We start from the raw sequence: 14,695 nt of genomic DNA on the forward strand, positions 1-14,695 counted from the left end.
TATGTGAACTAATTTTTCCAAAGGGGAGAAAGCATGTGAATTAAATTCAGGTTAAAAAAAAAGTCCTGTGACAGACTGTCTTGCTTATATTGATTAAGTAATTCAGAATTGTACTGAAGACAGACAGTAAAAAGCACCAATAATAATAGAAAGTATTCGCAGTGTATCTTAATATGCCAGGCACCGTTCTACACATTTTTCCTATATTCATTCATTTAATTAGTACAATCATGCAAAGAAATGGATGGTGTTAATTGCAGTCCATTTTGTAGATGAGAAAGGTGTCAAGGACAATGGCAATCCAAGGTCTAACATTATAGAAGAGATGGAGCCAGATATCAAGCTCAGGTTATAAACCAAAATTTATGATTTTCACCAAATACTTTATTGCCTCTTAAATGTTGCATTTCTTCTAATTTTTAAAGCATTTTTTCATGTTTGTTTTTAAAAAGGTAAGATTAAAGATTGTACATAACAACTTTAAAAAACCACTTGGTGCAAACACAACCCTAGCACAGGAAATCAGCACTATGACTCAATGTCAGAGGGCAGACTTCTGTTTCTGGCAGCGACATTATCCAAATGATCAGAAGAAACAAGTGACAGAGCACAGCTAGATGTTCTGGGTAAAATATAAAAATATAACCTTTTAAAATTATAGCTAGCTGAGCTCACAATAGAGTAATGTTAATTATTCGAGGCCCAGAAGAAGAGGGCGTTAGATATAAGAATAGTAAGTTAATACAAAAGCTAAAGCAACCAGTGTATAGCTTCTGATCTTGTTAAGCAAAAAGCTTATTTGCTGGCAGTTTGGGTTTCAATAATGGCTCTCTAAACAGGAAATAAGACCTTAAGTTGGACAGCATCAAGGAGGGGAACATGGTGCACGTGCACACCCTTGAACACACACACACACACACACACAGTTTAAGTAGGTCTCTCAAAGGCTTACATTCAAGTGAATTGGTGGACTAGAAAAAATGTTCCTGCTGGCAAAGGCAAAACTACAAGTTAACTTCCTCTTTTGGCCTAGGATCTGGTGGGGAATAAACCTCTCCCATGAAAAATCCCAATGACACCCCACCCTCAGGAGTTAGGAATTTAACTTTACAATTTCCACATGGTCTGGAGAAAATATGTCAGTCAATAAGTTCACTTATAATCTTCCCCAGTTGATAGCAAGCTAGAATGCCTGGATGAATTAAGCCCAGATATTCTCCTGATATACAGACCCTCAACAAATCTTCACAGATGTCAGACTCACAAACTAAATCTTGGAAAACCTGAGCTCACCATTTAAAATGATCAGATGCATGAAGACACAAACCACAGTGAGTGAGAACCATCAAAAACACAAAGAAAAGAACTCAAACACCAATAGCACAGGGTAATGACAATACTAATAATTGGTTGAAGAACACAGAATGAGTATGTTTAAAAATTAGAATTGAGGACAATAGAAAGACACAGAATGGGCAGTGGGACGCCTGGGTGGCTCAGTGGTTGAGTGTCTGCCTTGGACTCAGGGCATGGTCCCGGTACCTGGATTGAGTTCCACCTTGGACTCCTTGTGGGAGGCCTGCTTCTCCCTCTGCCTGTGTCTCTGCTTCTCTTTCTCTCTATGTATCTCATGAATAAATAAATAAAATCTTAAAAAAAGAGAGAGAATGGGCAGCTATAAAACAAACCTACAAAAGAAAAATATAATAATTTAATTTAAAAAATTCAATAGATATGCTAAATAAATAACAAAGAGAACTAGTACACTAATAAACATACATGCAGAAAATAAATAATAGAAATTTGACAATATGTAAATATATATGCATTTGCACAGGTTCTCCTTTTCCTGAAGCAAATATCAGATGCTAATACCTGATTGGAAACTGCATTGCCAGGGAAGTATAAATTAATGGAAAAAGGAAGCTAAACAGAAAAGTGGAGAAAACAAGTATAAGTAAATGTGTTGAGCATGTTGCTGAGCTAGTCACAATTTCATGATGAATTGAGCCATGGGTTATGCCTAAATCAGGAGGAGAAAGAAATAAGTGCTAACCTGGACCACTGGATTCCTTTAAATATTTGTCAAAATGTACTACTTAGGGGGTAAACTTCATACAGTATCAGGTCTATACACATGTATGGATATCAAATAGGTCTCACAGTGTCTCATGTCTCAGAAGCCACTGAAAGCCCTGAGGTGAAGGCAAGAGGCACAGGGTAGACGCATGAAATTAGTGCTAATTAGTACTGTGGGTTGGATTGTTTAGTGGCAGGAGGGCCTAGGAGCAGTCCCTTCAAAAGATTGCCCTGCCTATAGAGATGGCGGTCAGTGACCTGACTCTAAGGCAGAGAAGTAGCATGAACCATCTCTATAGCCTTTCAATCAGAAGCACATACTGAATCTAGCTGCCTACAAATAGTTTCTTGTTTGCTAATATTCATAAACATGCTGTGTTAGAAGACAAAGGAAGTCTAACATTCATCTAATTGATGTCTCTGATGGATATAACATAGAGAATGGAAGAGAGGTCATGCTAAAGATGATAAGGACTAAATATCTTTAGAATTGAGGAATGATGTAAAAGTAGAGAATCAGATTTCTCAACAGCAATAACAGAGGGGGGAAATTATGAAATAATGCCTTTGATATATTAAACAAAAGGATCTCAGCTTAAAATTCAAATATGTTCATGTATAATAGAGTTATGAGGGGAAAAAGGACATATTCAATTACTGAAAATTTACCACTAGAATATTTTCATTAAGGGGTTTTAAAAGGATAAGAAAAAAAGGTTAGAAAAGATTGATATAGAAAAGATTGATATTGATAAAAAAATTGATATATATTGTAGTGAGCAAAGAAATTGGTTAGAACATGTAAAATATAAACAAAACCAGAGTGTACAAAATAATAAAAAGTTCTATAATGAGAATAGAGAGAAAAAGACAAAATGAAATTTAAATAATGCCTAATTACAACTTTATATAAAATGGAAGAGTAACAAGGCTAAAATACTATGTATTTTCTGAACTGCTTTTAGAGTGGGATAGAGATAAGAGATATCAGTATTGTCAAATCAACTATGAATGATAGCAGGTTAAGAATCACCACAAACGGGGATTCCTGGATGGCTCAGCGGTTTAGTGCCTGCCTTTGGCCCAGGGCATGATCCTGGAGACCTGGGATCGAGTCTGACATCGGGTTCCCTGCGTGGAGCCTACTTCTCCCTCTGCCTGTGTCTCTGCCTCTCTCTCTCTCTCTCTGTCTCTCTCTCTCTGTCTCTCATGCATAAATAAAATCTTAAAAAAAAAAACAAAAACAAAAACAAGAATCACCACAAACATGAAAATAGACTTTATCATTTCCATTACTGGGGAAAATTAAATACTTTAATAAATCAATCCAAAAGAAGGAAGACTTGTACAATATAGAATTAAAGTTTAGAAAAGCAGAGTAAATAGAATACCCACATTAAGTGACAGAAATATTTACAAAGATATCAGTTATTAGCTTAAGGTAATTAAATTAACACTTCAGTTCAAAATAGTGACTTTTAGGCTTCATTCAAAATATAAATACTAATAAATAAAAAGCTGGTAATGCTACAATAATATCAAGAATGGTAAAATAAATGAAAATAGGAAAATTAATGAAGTAGGAAATGAAAACAATTCAGAGGACCAATAAAGACAAGAAGATAATTCCTGAAAAATTCAAAAGATTACTAAATCTTCAAGTTCTGGAAAGAATATTCCTGATCAAAACTGAAAAAAAAATCTTAAGGGTAAAAAGCAATAAAATTACAAACATAATAGAAATTTAAAATTTAATGGGGAAACATAAACTACATCGTGACAATAAGTTTGAAGTCTCCCCTTACATAATAGTAAATGCTTTTATATAAAAAAGAAAATTCTTATTTTCTTTCAAAAACATGTAGAAATCCCAAATGCATATATAACTTATCTCTAGGTCTAGAATTTGATTCTAAAATCTATGTCAAAATGGTGCACCTAAATGGCTCAGTAGTTTAAATCAACTCTCTTGATTTTGACTCAGGTCATGATCTCAGGGTCATGAGTTCCAGTTTGATTCCATGCTAAGAATGGAGCCTGCTTAAGGTTTTCTCTCTTTCTCCCTTGCCCTCTCCACTGTGCACGTGTGTGTCCACATTTCAATAAATAAATAAATAAATAAAATGTATGTGTTAGTAAGGGCCACTATTAAGTCAAATTTGAAGAAAACCAACTTGGGAGAACTAATGTGGTAGTCATACATGTGGTGTTGATAGAGGGATAAATAAAACCAAATGAAGATTGAGAATTCAGATTAAAAAAAAAACTATACACATATGGGAACTTGATATGTATTATAGATGACAATGAAAGTCACTCAGGTCAAGATGACTATTCAAGAATAATGCCTAGGAAAAGTTTATTCCCAGAGGAATCAATAAAATTAGATATCAACTTTCTGTCATAGACAAAAAAACTTATATCTGCAGTTTAAAGATTTAAATGAATAATTCAAACATTAAAATTAGTAGAAGTAAATACATGAATATATTAATAAGACCTCTTGGTAAAGGAAATCTTAACAAGACATAAAGACTATAATCCCCAAATTAAAGGATTGATAAAATTGATCATGTTTAAGTCATAAACTGTGTGACGTGAATAATTCTACCAAAAAGTGAAAATACAATTCATTGACTACGAAATAGTCGTATAACACATATTACCCATAAAGAAATTATTTTTTAGACAATATCAAGACCACTTGCAAATCAATAAAATATAGAAAATGAGGGGAAAATGAGCAAAATACATGAAAAAGCAATTCACAAAGAAAAACAGGAAGAGCCAATAAAAAAGGAAACATTATTAAACTCCACTAATAGACAAAGAAATTAATATTTAAAACATGATGAGATACCATTCACATCTATCATGTTGACAATAATATAAAAGTTTGGTAATGTCAAATTATGGAGAGTGGGTGTGGTGGTAATTTAAATTTATTGAGAGCACTTTAGAGAGAAATCTAGTAAATAATATCAACTCCTATAATCTAGAGAAACTTTTATACAAGGAGATATCCATAAGAATATTCATAATACAAGTATTATTTCTCACAGCAGAATAATTAAATACAAAATACTGTCCTTTTATAGAAGGATGGGAAAATAAACTGTGATGTTTTCTTGACTGAATACTGTACAGCATGGAAAATAAATGCATTAGACCTATACATGTCAACATGAATGAATCTCACAAAAAAAAAAACAAAAAAGTCCCCAAATATATTGCTACACCAAAAATTTGCAGAATAATGCATATTCTGATTTCATTTATATGCATATTAAAATTTATCAATATTGTACATGGTTTAGTTATTTTTTGTTTGTTTTTTCTACATGATTTAAAGATACATATATACATCCTTAAATATCTATATATCTATATATCCATGTCTGTCTACCTAGCTACCTGTCTGTCTACCTACCTCCTTATCTATCTAGCTTTAGAAAAGAGAATGGGATGTTATTGGGAGGTGTACCCAGGAGACTCCAATAGAGTTTATGTTTTATTGTATTAGTTGTATACTGGTCATGTGAATGTTGTTCTGTCTGTCTTTTGTGTGCTAGAAAAAGTTTATAATGGACATTAGATAATAGAACAATCAGGGTAACATGTAAATGTCTGCTTAAGTCAAAAAGTTGGAAAACAGGGATCCCTGGGTGGCGCAGCGGTTTGGCGCCTGCCTTTGGCCCAGGGCGCGATCCTGGAGACCCCAGATCGAATCCCACATCGGGCTCCCGGTGCATGGAGCCTGCTTCTCCCTCTGCCTGTGTCTCTGCCTCTCTCTCTCTCTCTCTCTCTCTGTCTCTGTGACTATCATAAATAAATAAAAAAAAAAATTAAAAAAAAAATTAAAAAAAAAAAAAAGTTGGAAAACAGTGGCTGGTATTGATTATCATAATTAACTGAAACCTATGGATGCCATGTATTAATATTCAAAGCATTTGAATATAATGAAATTCACTTAAATTTAACATTCATCTGAACATAATTTTTAAATGAATAAAATAATATATCAGTCACTAATATATCAGATGATGAATGATCAGTCATCACTCAGTTTAAATGAATAAAATAATATATCAGTCTCTACATAAAAAATTATTTTTTATGTAGAATGCAAAAATGCAGATGCATAACTTCCTGGAGATTATAACATGGGTATTTTATGAATAACATAATTGTTTTCTGAATAGCTGAAAAATCCTTTCCAACAAATTATTCTTTTCTTTCTCTAAGCTATTCATTGTTCTTTTTTCTCATCCTTTGATGTCCTGTTTGTTCTTTGACTAACACGCGATGAATTTTCTGTCATTTCTGCATCATTCACACATTAACCTCCTTGTCAGCCTCATCACACTCTTTTGACACATTTGTATTAATAACGTTGACTGTGATAGAAGACGGAGTATCCATCAGTTTTTCAAGAATTTATGCTAACTTGGGTTCAAAATTTATTTTATGCTATTAAGCACTTCATCAGTCACAATACCTTGACATGCTTTGCTAAAAACTAAACTTCAGACTCCCATTGGGACATCTCCCAATTCCCATTCACTAATAGTGTAAAATTTCACTTGATGAGTAGGAAATACCAGCATGAAATGTTCTCGTGGCAAAAGTAGTTCTGCTGAGTTGAATCAAACCTTTTAGCTTTAATACTATTTTCATATAGGAAATAACAGGGATAGAAAACCAAGTCAAACCTCATCACAAGGAAGCAATCAGCCAGATCCAAAATGTGGACCATTCTACAGGGCACAAAACCTAGCTTCTTCACTAATTAATGTCTTAAAAATTAAAAGGCATAGATTCTTAAAATCTCTTGAGATATAATATTCAAATGCAATGGGAAGTTATGTTTAGTTTAGTTAAAAATAAGTAAAATGAAAAAAAAATAAGTAAAATGTTGGGAAAAACTCATTGAAACAATCAGAAAGAGGGAAATAGGGACTGGGTATTAAATTATACAGATATTTTTGTTTATTTTGTTAAATGAATAATGGCATAGGAGTTATTAAAAATGTTGATATCACTATGAGGTAATACTAAAGTATATGCAAACATGTGAATTGCTTTAAGCCCTTCCTAAATTAGTTCTGATTCTTTTGGTTAATCCTATTATCCCGAAGTTTTATTATTTCATTGCCAGTTTGAAAAATATTATTTTGGATTCCCTTAGGATACAGCATAGTGCTATATGCATAGAAAACTTGAATAATATTTAAATGAATAAATGTGGGAAACAATTTCGACTATTGGTAAGTAAAATATCTGTTTTTCAAGCAATAGGCATATATATATATATATAAATGTATATAAAATATATTTGGTAATGACATATATACTAATTATATAAATGTATAATGTATACAAGATATAATGTATATTAATATCTATTTATGACTGTTGCTTAAAATATACATGCTCAGATATATGCTAATGTGTGTGTGTGTGTGTATGCATGTAAAATTTTAAAAGCCCAGGAATAAAGGCATTCTCAGTACCAGAAGTCCTCATTATACAAAACATGATTTTTTTCTAAATGCATATTTGGCACACAAAATGCAATAGTTAGACAAGTACTATCAAAACTGAATAATGTTAGCTTAATAGTAAAGTTTTTTTATTTTAAATATAAATTCTGATAAGCAATATTTCTAAATATGACGTGTACTATGACCCACATACAAACAGCACAGTTAGCTTATTAAAAACTTAAGGTGAAGAGAGCTAAATAAAACTTGTGCTAGTTATCTACAATTGTTTGGAAGCCGAAAGCATATCTTTATTTTAGAATCTATTTCTTTTTCTTTTCTTTCTTTCTTTTTTTTTTTTTAGAATCTACTTCTCAATGTGATTCTGGAAATTACATTTCTCACATTCCTTAGTTGACATTCTGTTAGATAATGCTAATGGCAGGAACTAAACAGAGACTGTACTGCAAAGGGACTTCCTTTCTGCTTTCCAGTCACTATGTTGTTCTAATGACAGACAGCAGTTAGCTCCAGCCTGCAGTTTCTTCTCGCACTCACATTCCAGGTTTGCCATGTCCTTTTAGCAAATTAGACTACCAGGCACATTGTAGACTCCATCCTCTGCTTGCACATTCCCTAAAGGTCCAAGTACTAGTCCCCATCCTTTCCTCAGAAGCCCAAGCACCTCTTAAGCTTTGCTACCTCTTCCCTCCCTCCAACATCAAAGAGCTGTATTAATGGATCTCTGTCTTGCTGTTCCTGGATTGAATTATTTTTATTTTTATTTTTACTTTTATTTTTATTTTTATTTTTATTTTTATTTTTATTTATTTATTTTTTTTACCAGCTCTAAAAGTGATTACTGCTTTCTACAGTTATAAACTTCAGGTTACTTAGGAGTTCTTTTTCTGCTCTTTGAAATTTCCAGTATCAGGGTAAACATATTCTCTTTTTTTGAAACATTTAATAATAAAAACTCAAATTAAGCACATTCCAAGATGGGCATCTTAGCATGTATTTAAATCTTCCATTTTATCAAATTACTTTTCAAATGATGAAGGGAATGCAGAACTGACACAGGGTGAGCGGCAAATACTGTTTGCTCCAAATCAAGGAAATTTTCTAAAAGATTTTGAGTGTCTAAAAAAAACTGAAGGAAGGGCTAAAAACAATATGAAATTCTGGAGTTCTTGGGCTGACTCAGGAAACTCTGAATGTGTAGTAAATGCTTTCCAGTAGAATTCCTGTAATATCACGTAGTAGAGATCAACAAACTATGGCTGATGTGACAAATGTATCCGCTGTCTGCTTTTGTAAATAGAGTTGCATTCAAACTCATTTATGTATTGTCAGTGGCTGCTTTTGCACTATAAAGGTAGAAGTAAATAATTGTGACAGACCATATGCCATGAAAACCTAAAATATTGACTATTTAGTCCTTTACAGAAAAAGTTTGCAAATATGGTCAATACCAGATCCAATGGTAAATATGATGTCATTTGTATTGAACAAAGCTTTACCTCAACATTAATTCCAAATATTAGGCCAAGTGGAAGAATTTATACAGATAAGACATTGTATTATTTCATCCACTATAGGTTTCATTAAAGGCTAAGGGGCAGCAGGTTGAACCGCAAAGGTAGAAGCCACTACTGAAAGTTGCTTCAAAGAGTAAATCATGATATTTGGAAAAGGAAGATATCACTAAAATAAAAAAAAAGTTTAAAAAAATAATAAAACTAGGTTACCACTGGAAATAAAAGAAACATTTTAGCCTCTAGAGATACCATAGATATGAGAGAGTACACAGACAATTGAAGATTTAAATTGGCAAATTGAATCTAAACTTTTTCCATCTTGTTTGTCATGAAAGATTTAAACAACTCAATGCAGTCTCCAAGAGAATTCCCAATGGTGTGAAAAGTAGCCATTCATCTGTAAGAATAAGAAGATATTTGTTCACTGGGCATATGAATAGATTTATCAGTTGAGAAAAGAGGACCCATCTTTGAACCCCATGCTAATACTTTTTAGAAACAGATCTACAAGGACGCCTGGATGGTTCAGTGGTTGAGCATCTGCCTTTGGCTCAGGGTGTGATCCCAGAATCCTGGGATCCAGTCCTGCTTTGGGCTCACTGTGGGGAGCCTGCTTCTACCTCTGCCTATGTCTCCATCTCTCTCTCTCTCTGTGTCTCTCATGAATAAATAAATAAAGTCTTTTAAAAAAAGAAACATCTACAATGGAAAATGATTAAACTAAATGGTATTTGTAGTTGCCGTTCTCAATGTAATTTGGAGGGCATTATATATATTACGACAATAAGAAGTAATGAAAAGATAATGCTCTGAGTGAGGAAAATTGATTCAGAGGGAAAGGCTACCCTTTTAAAATACATAGTAGAGGCAGTAAACCATAGATCTCAAATTCAGTGAACTTAATTAATTAATTAATTAATTAATCAAAGGAATTCTCCTAGAATTTAGATAGAAAGGATTCAAAGCCAAGAATGAGAAATGATAAATCAGATGGGTCTTTGTCCTTAATTAAGTCTGGAATTTCAGACTCAAACATTCATCTGCCTAGTTGACAATTCCACTTGAATTTCTAATAGGCATCTCAAATTTAACAAGATCAAAACAAAATTCTTGGGTCACCTGGGTGGCTCAGTGATTGAGCATCTGCCTTTGGCTTAGGGCATGATCCTGGGGTCAGGATTGAGTCCCACATCTGGCTCCTTGCTGGAAGCCTGCTTCTCCCTGTCTGTGCCTCTGCCTCTCTCTCTCTCACTGTGTGTCTATCATGAATAAATGAATAAAATCTTTTTAAAATTTTATTTATTTCTCCTTTATTTGCTCTCAAACTTTCTCCTCTCAGTTAATATCATTACTCTACAGTTGCTCAAGGCCAAAATCTAGAAGTCATTGATTCCTGTGTTCCCTGCAACCCCACAAGGAATCCATCAACCCATTCTGCCTAAACATCTCTAAATCACTAACACCTTCTATACCTCCCTTCCATCTCTGCCTTGCTGGTCCAGGTCAACATGATCTCTTACCTGAATTGATATAAACCCCTGTTCGGGGCTCCTTGTGTCCATGCCAGTCAGCCATCAATCCATTCTCCACAGAAATCAGTAACCTTTTAAAAGTGTAAATCACATCATGACACTTTCCCACCAGAATCCTCAAATTGTTTCTCTTTGTAAGAACAAACCACTGTAATCTAAAGACAATGATGGGATGGGTTTTATTTTTCATAAAAACAGATGGGACATCTAGGAGAGCAGAACCTCAAACCCACATATATATCTACAACAAAAGTATAAGGTAACATATTCCCACAAACCTCAAAATATAATCAGGTGGTGAGAAACCACAAGAACTAAACACCAGCGTTTATCAGTATTTGTGCAGACAGGAGCATGGTAACAAGCAAGCATGATAATAGAGGAATCCCCAAAGAGTCAAGAACTCCTCACTGGAAAAGGAGGGGCCAATTTGATAACAGGAGCTAAAATGGAGATGAGTTTCAGCCAGACTAATTCAGAGGTGAGTGCCAGGATCCCAATGTAAAGGTATCAACCAGTTATTGTTCCCTTCTAATAATCAGAACATCAGAGACTGTAGACTGTAAACTAATATGTATAAAATTGCTAAAGACAAGAAAGAAGATTCAAAACATGAGAGCACAAAAAAGGCTAGGGAAATGTGAAAAATAAAATAATTGAACTTAGGAGTTGAAAAAGAAATTTTAAATATTTTAAAGAACTAAAGAGAAAATTAGTAAATGACAAGACAGATGTGAAGCCCACAGTGCAGCACAGTGCTAAAGAGATAGATATTATTTATATATATATATATTTAATAGTTTAAGAAATAAGGGACAAAGAACATGAAGGAGAGATAAATGCAAAGTGATGCAGTTTTACATTTTTCATAGCTGAATAAGATAATGATTAGATGCAGACATCACAAGAAGACCTAAATGAGATAAAGTGAGCTCCACATCTAATCTCATGGGAGTCAATCTGTAGAACACAGAAACAATGAGTAACTTTGATCAGTGAGAAACAACTAAAGAGCAATAAAGAAAAATCAACTGGACTGTTTATTTTTCATTTTTACAAATAATTTATTTATTTGAGGTTATTTATTTATTGAGAAAGAAAGAGAGAGAGCATAAACAGGAGGGGCGGAGGGAGAGGGAGAGAGAATCCTAAGTAGACTCCTTGCTGAGTGCAGAGCCTGCCTTGGGCTTGATCCCAAGACCCTGAGATCAGGACTTGAGCCCAAATCAATAGTCAGATGCTTAACCAACTGTACCACCCAGGTGCCCCCGGACTGACTCTAACATACTGAGAGAAAATAGCTTCAACTTAGAACTTATACTCAGCTAAACTATCACATAAAAAGCAATTAAATAACTAGATAAGTAAAAAAAAAAAATCTTTATACAAATCAAAATCAAATCTACCAACAGAGTTTTGCTGAATATCTCCAATAAGATATTTATGGAGAATGAAATTAAATCCAGTAAGAACTGATAATGAAAGTTTAAACTGATACAAAGATAAATTGCTATTGTATATTAAATTAAAAAAATGTTCATGCTCTTTGCACCAGGATTTCCTTATCTGTAAGTGTTATTTTAATAATTTTGCTATGTGTATGTGCAAATATTTTCCCACAAGAACATTTCGAATTTTTTCATTATATTGAAATCAGAAACATTTTTGACCTTCAACAAGAAGAGACTTGTGAAATATACTGTGAAATATTGAAATGCTATGCTATCATTAATCATGTTTTTATTTAAAAAAATCTGTCTAAAAGCATGGATAGATATCTCGGGCATATTATTTTCAAAAGCAGCCTATACTCTTGTACAGTTCGTTGAAATATTACTAGGGACATATCCTCTAAAATATTTAGATTAGTTATCACTGGTAATGGAATTGTGAGTACTTTCAAATTGCTTTTTTGTGCCTGACGATATTTTAAAATTATTTCTATGCTCAACTTTTCCCTTTGTACTCAAAAAATATTATTAAAAGTAAATGCTATCTGTGGGTATGAATATGGCCTCAGCTCTTGAAAGTTTGAGGATATAGAACTTGAACAAGGCATGTTTGAGTATGAAATATGTGCTCCGATGAGCTTGTAAGTAAAAAGAAGTCTTCACAGTTTTTCGATAATATCCCAGTAACTCTAGTCTCACATGCTTAATTCAGAAAATGTGTGAGGCAAGAGAAGAAATAATGGAGGGGAAAAGTACCCATGGGAATCCAAAGCTGTTTCTAAGGCAACCAGGTACATTCTAACTAATCTCAAAATATGATCACTTATCTAGGAATTTATAATATAAGCATATAAAACCTAACTTTTAGTAAATGTTATGTTTGGTGATTGTATCTATTTATTTCTATTTGTCTAAGTTTTCCTTGGAAAGAGAACTTGTAAATGGCTATTTTTTTTGAATGACCAAGAAAGAAATTAAGCTTCCAACTTCCACTGAGACTATGAGTGGATTATAAAGTAGAAAAAAAAGTTGTATTTTATTATCATATTAATTTTAAATGACTCTACATGATTAATACAACTCTAGGTATGGACATCACACAGAAAAGTCATTCTTAAAAGAGTATTTTCTTTTTTACATGGCTCATGCAGTTAATGTCTATAACAGTTTTTCAGTGTTATAAAAAAACATTCTGTTTATTTTTAAGTGCAATATTCAGGAATCACTGACGAAGATTTAAACAGATGGTGATTTATTCATATAGAAATGGTATATAACACACTTTTCCTGAGGTTAATATCTATTGGACAGAGATAAAGAGTGCATGGATCTGAGGACTCTGAAATTCGCCCATTAATCCTACTAAAGCACTTTGTGAAAAAGTCAACCACAAGTTCTTTTTTTTTTAAGTTTTTATTTATTTTTTCATAAGAGACACACACACAGAGGTAGAGACATCAGTAGGGAGAAGCAGGCTCCTGGCAGGGAGCCTGATGTGGGACTGGATCCCTGGACCCCGGGATCACACCCTGAGCCAAAGGAAGACACTCAACCACTGAACCACCCAGACGTCCCAAACCACAAGTTCTAAGTAGAACTCAGTGAGATTCAGCAACAATATGATTTACTAGGCAGATTGTAAGAAGTTATTTAATTGTTTTAAAATGTAACATAATGAGGTCAGTCTATAACAACTGACATTATCCTCTACTAACCCTGACAACAGAAATGTAAGAATAAGCTCCAATTTAATATTAAAGCAGTACATGTAGAGAAATATAAAAGAAAAAAAAAGTACATATTATTAAGGGTGCAATTGTTGCATATATATTATTACTGTATTTTAGGTTAGAGATGATCATAAAAGCTTGAAGGTTATTTTTAGTAAATTAATATTTTAAATTTAGCATGATTAACTACTTACTTTCTAGTCATGAAGAAAATATTCAACTATGCATCATTTCCTTTTATCTATATTTAGCACAGCATAACATGCTAACTTTTTTTAGAGTATCAGGAGAATTTCAATGGCTGATAATAGAGTTCTCTGAAGCTTGAAAACATTCAGCATTCTATTTTATTATATAGTCAAGACTTCCCTTTTTTATGTCATACAAAATATAAGGAGTGAATTTCTGCCCTCAAATACTCAACTTCTGTTTCTGTTTTCAAAAGTAATCAAAATTTTTATGTATCACATCATTCACCCATTTCAAATAAAAAGTATAAAATTCAATGATGTTTTAGTAACTTCACTAAGTTGTGTAAACATAACTATAAATCACTTTTAGCAGATTTTCATACTCCAATGAGGTCACTCTTGCACATAAACTGTTTACACATAGATATACACTTGTCCCAGGCAACTACTTTCTCCACAGATTTCCCTTTTCTGGACATAGCGTATATAATCAATAGTAAATGGTCAGTTATTTATGCCTTTTTTTCAGAGTATATTGTTTTCAAGGTTCATCCATATTTTATTATGAATCCATAGTGTATTTCTTTTAATTGCCAAAAAGCATTCTATTGTATGAATAAGGTTCTTTTTATCTATCCATTCATCAGCTGATGAACACAGAGGTTTTTGTTTGTTTGTTTGTTTGTTTTGT

At 33.1% G+C, this 14,695-nt stretch overlaps 1 protein-coding gene and 1 long non-coding RNA gene across 4 annotated transcripts in view; both read right to left on the reverse strand.

The window, feature by feature from the left end:
- Positions 1-14,695, reverse strand: part of LRRTM4 (leucine rich repeat transmembrane neuronal 4) — a 708,453-nt gene that overhangs the window by 327,291 nt on the left and 366,467 nt on the right. The window lies entirely within an intron of this gene.
- On the reverse strand, positions 9,089-14,111 carry LOC140600658 (uncharacterized). Its single transcript, XR_012003830.1, has 3 exons — positions 14,008-14,111; positions 10,621-10,703; positions 9,089-9,497 (listed from the first exon to the last, which is right to left on the reverse strand). It is a non-coding gene; the product is annotated as an uncharacterized lncRNA (long non-coding RNA).

The sequence above is a fragment of the Canis lupus genome, chromosome 12 (genome assembly GCF_048164855.1).
Source record: "Canis lupus baileyi chromosome 12, mCanLup2.hap1, whole genome shotgun sequence".
In the NCBI taxonomy this organism is placed as follows: Eukaryota; Metazoa; Chordata; class Mammalia; order Carnivora; family Canidae; genus Canis; species Canis lupus.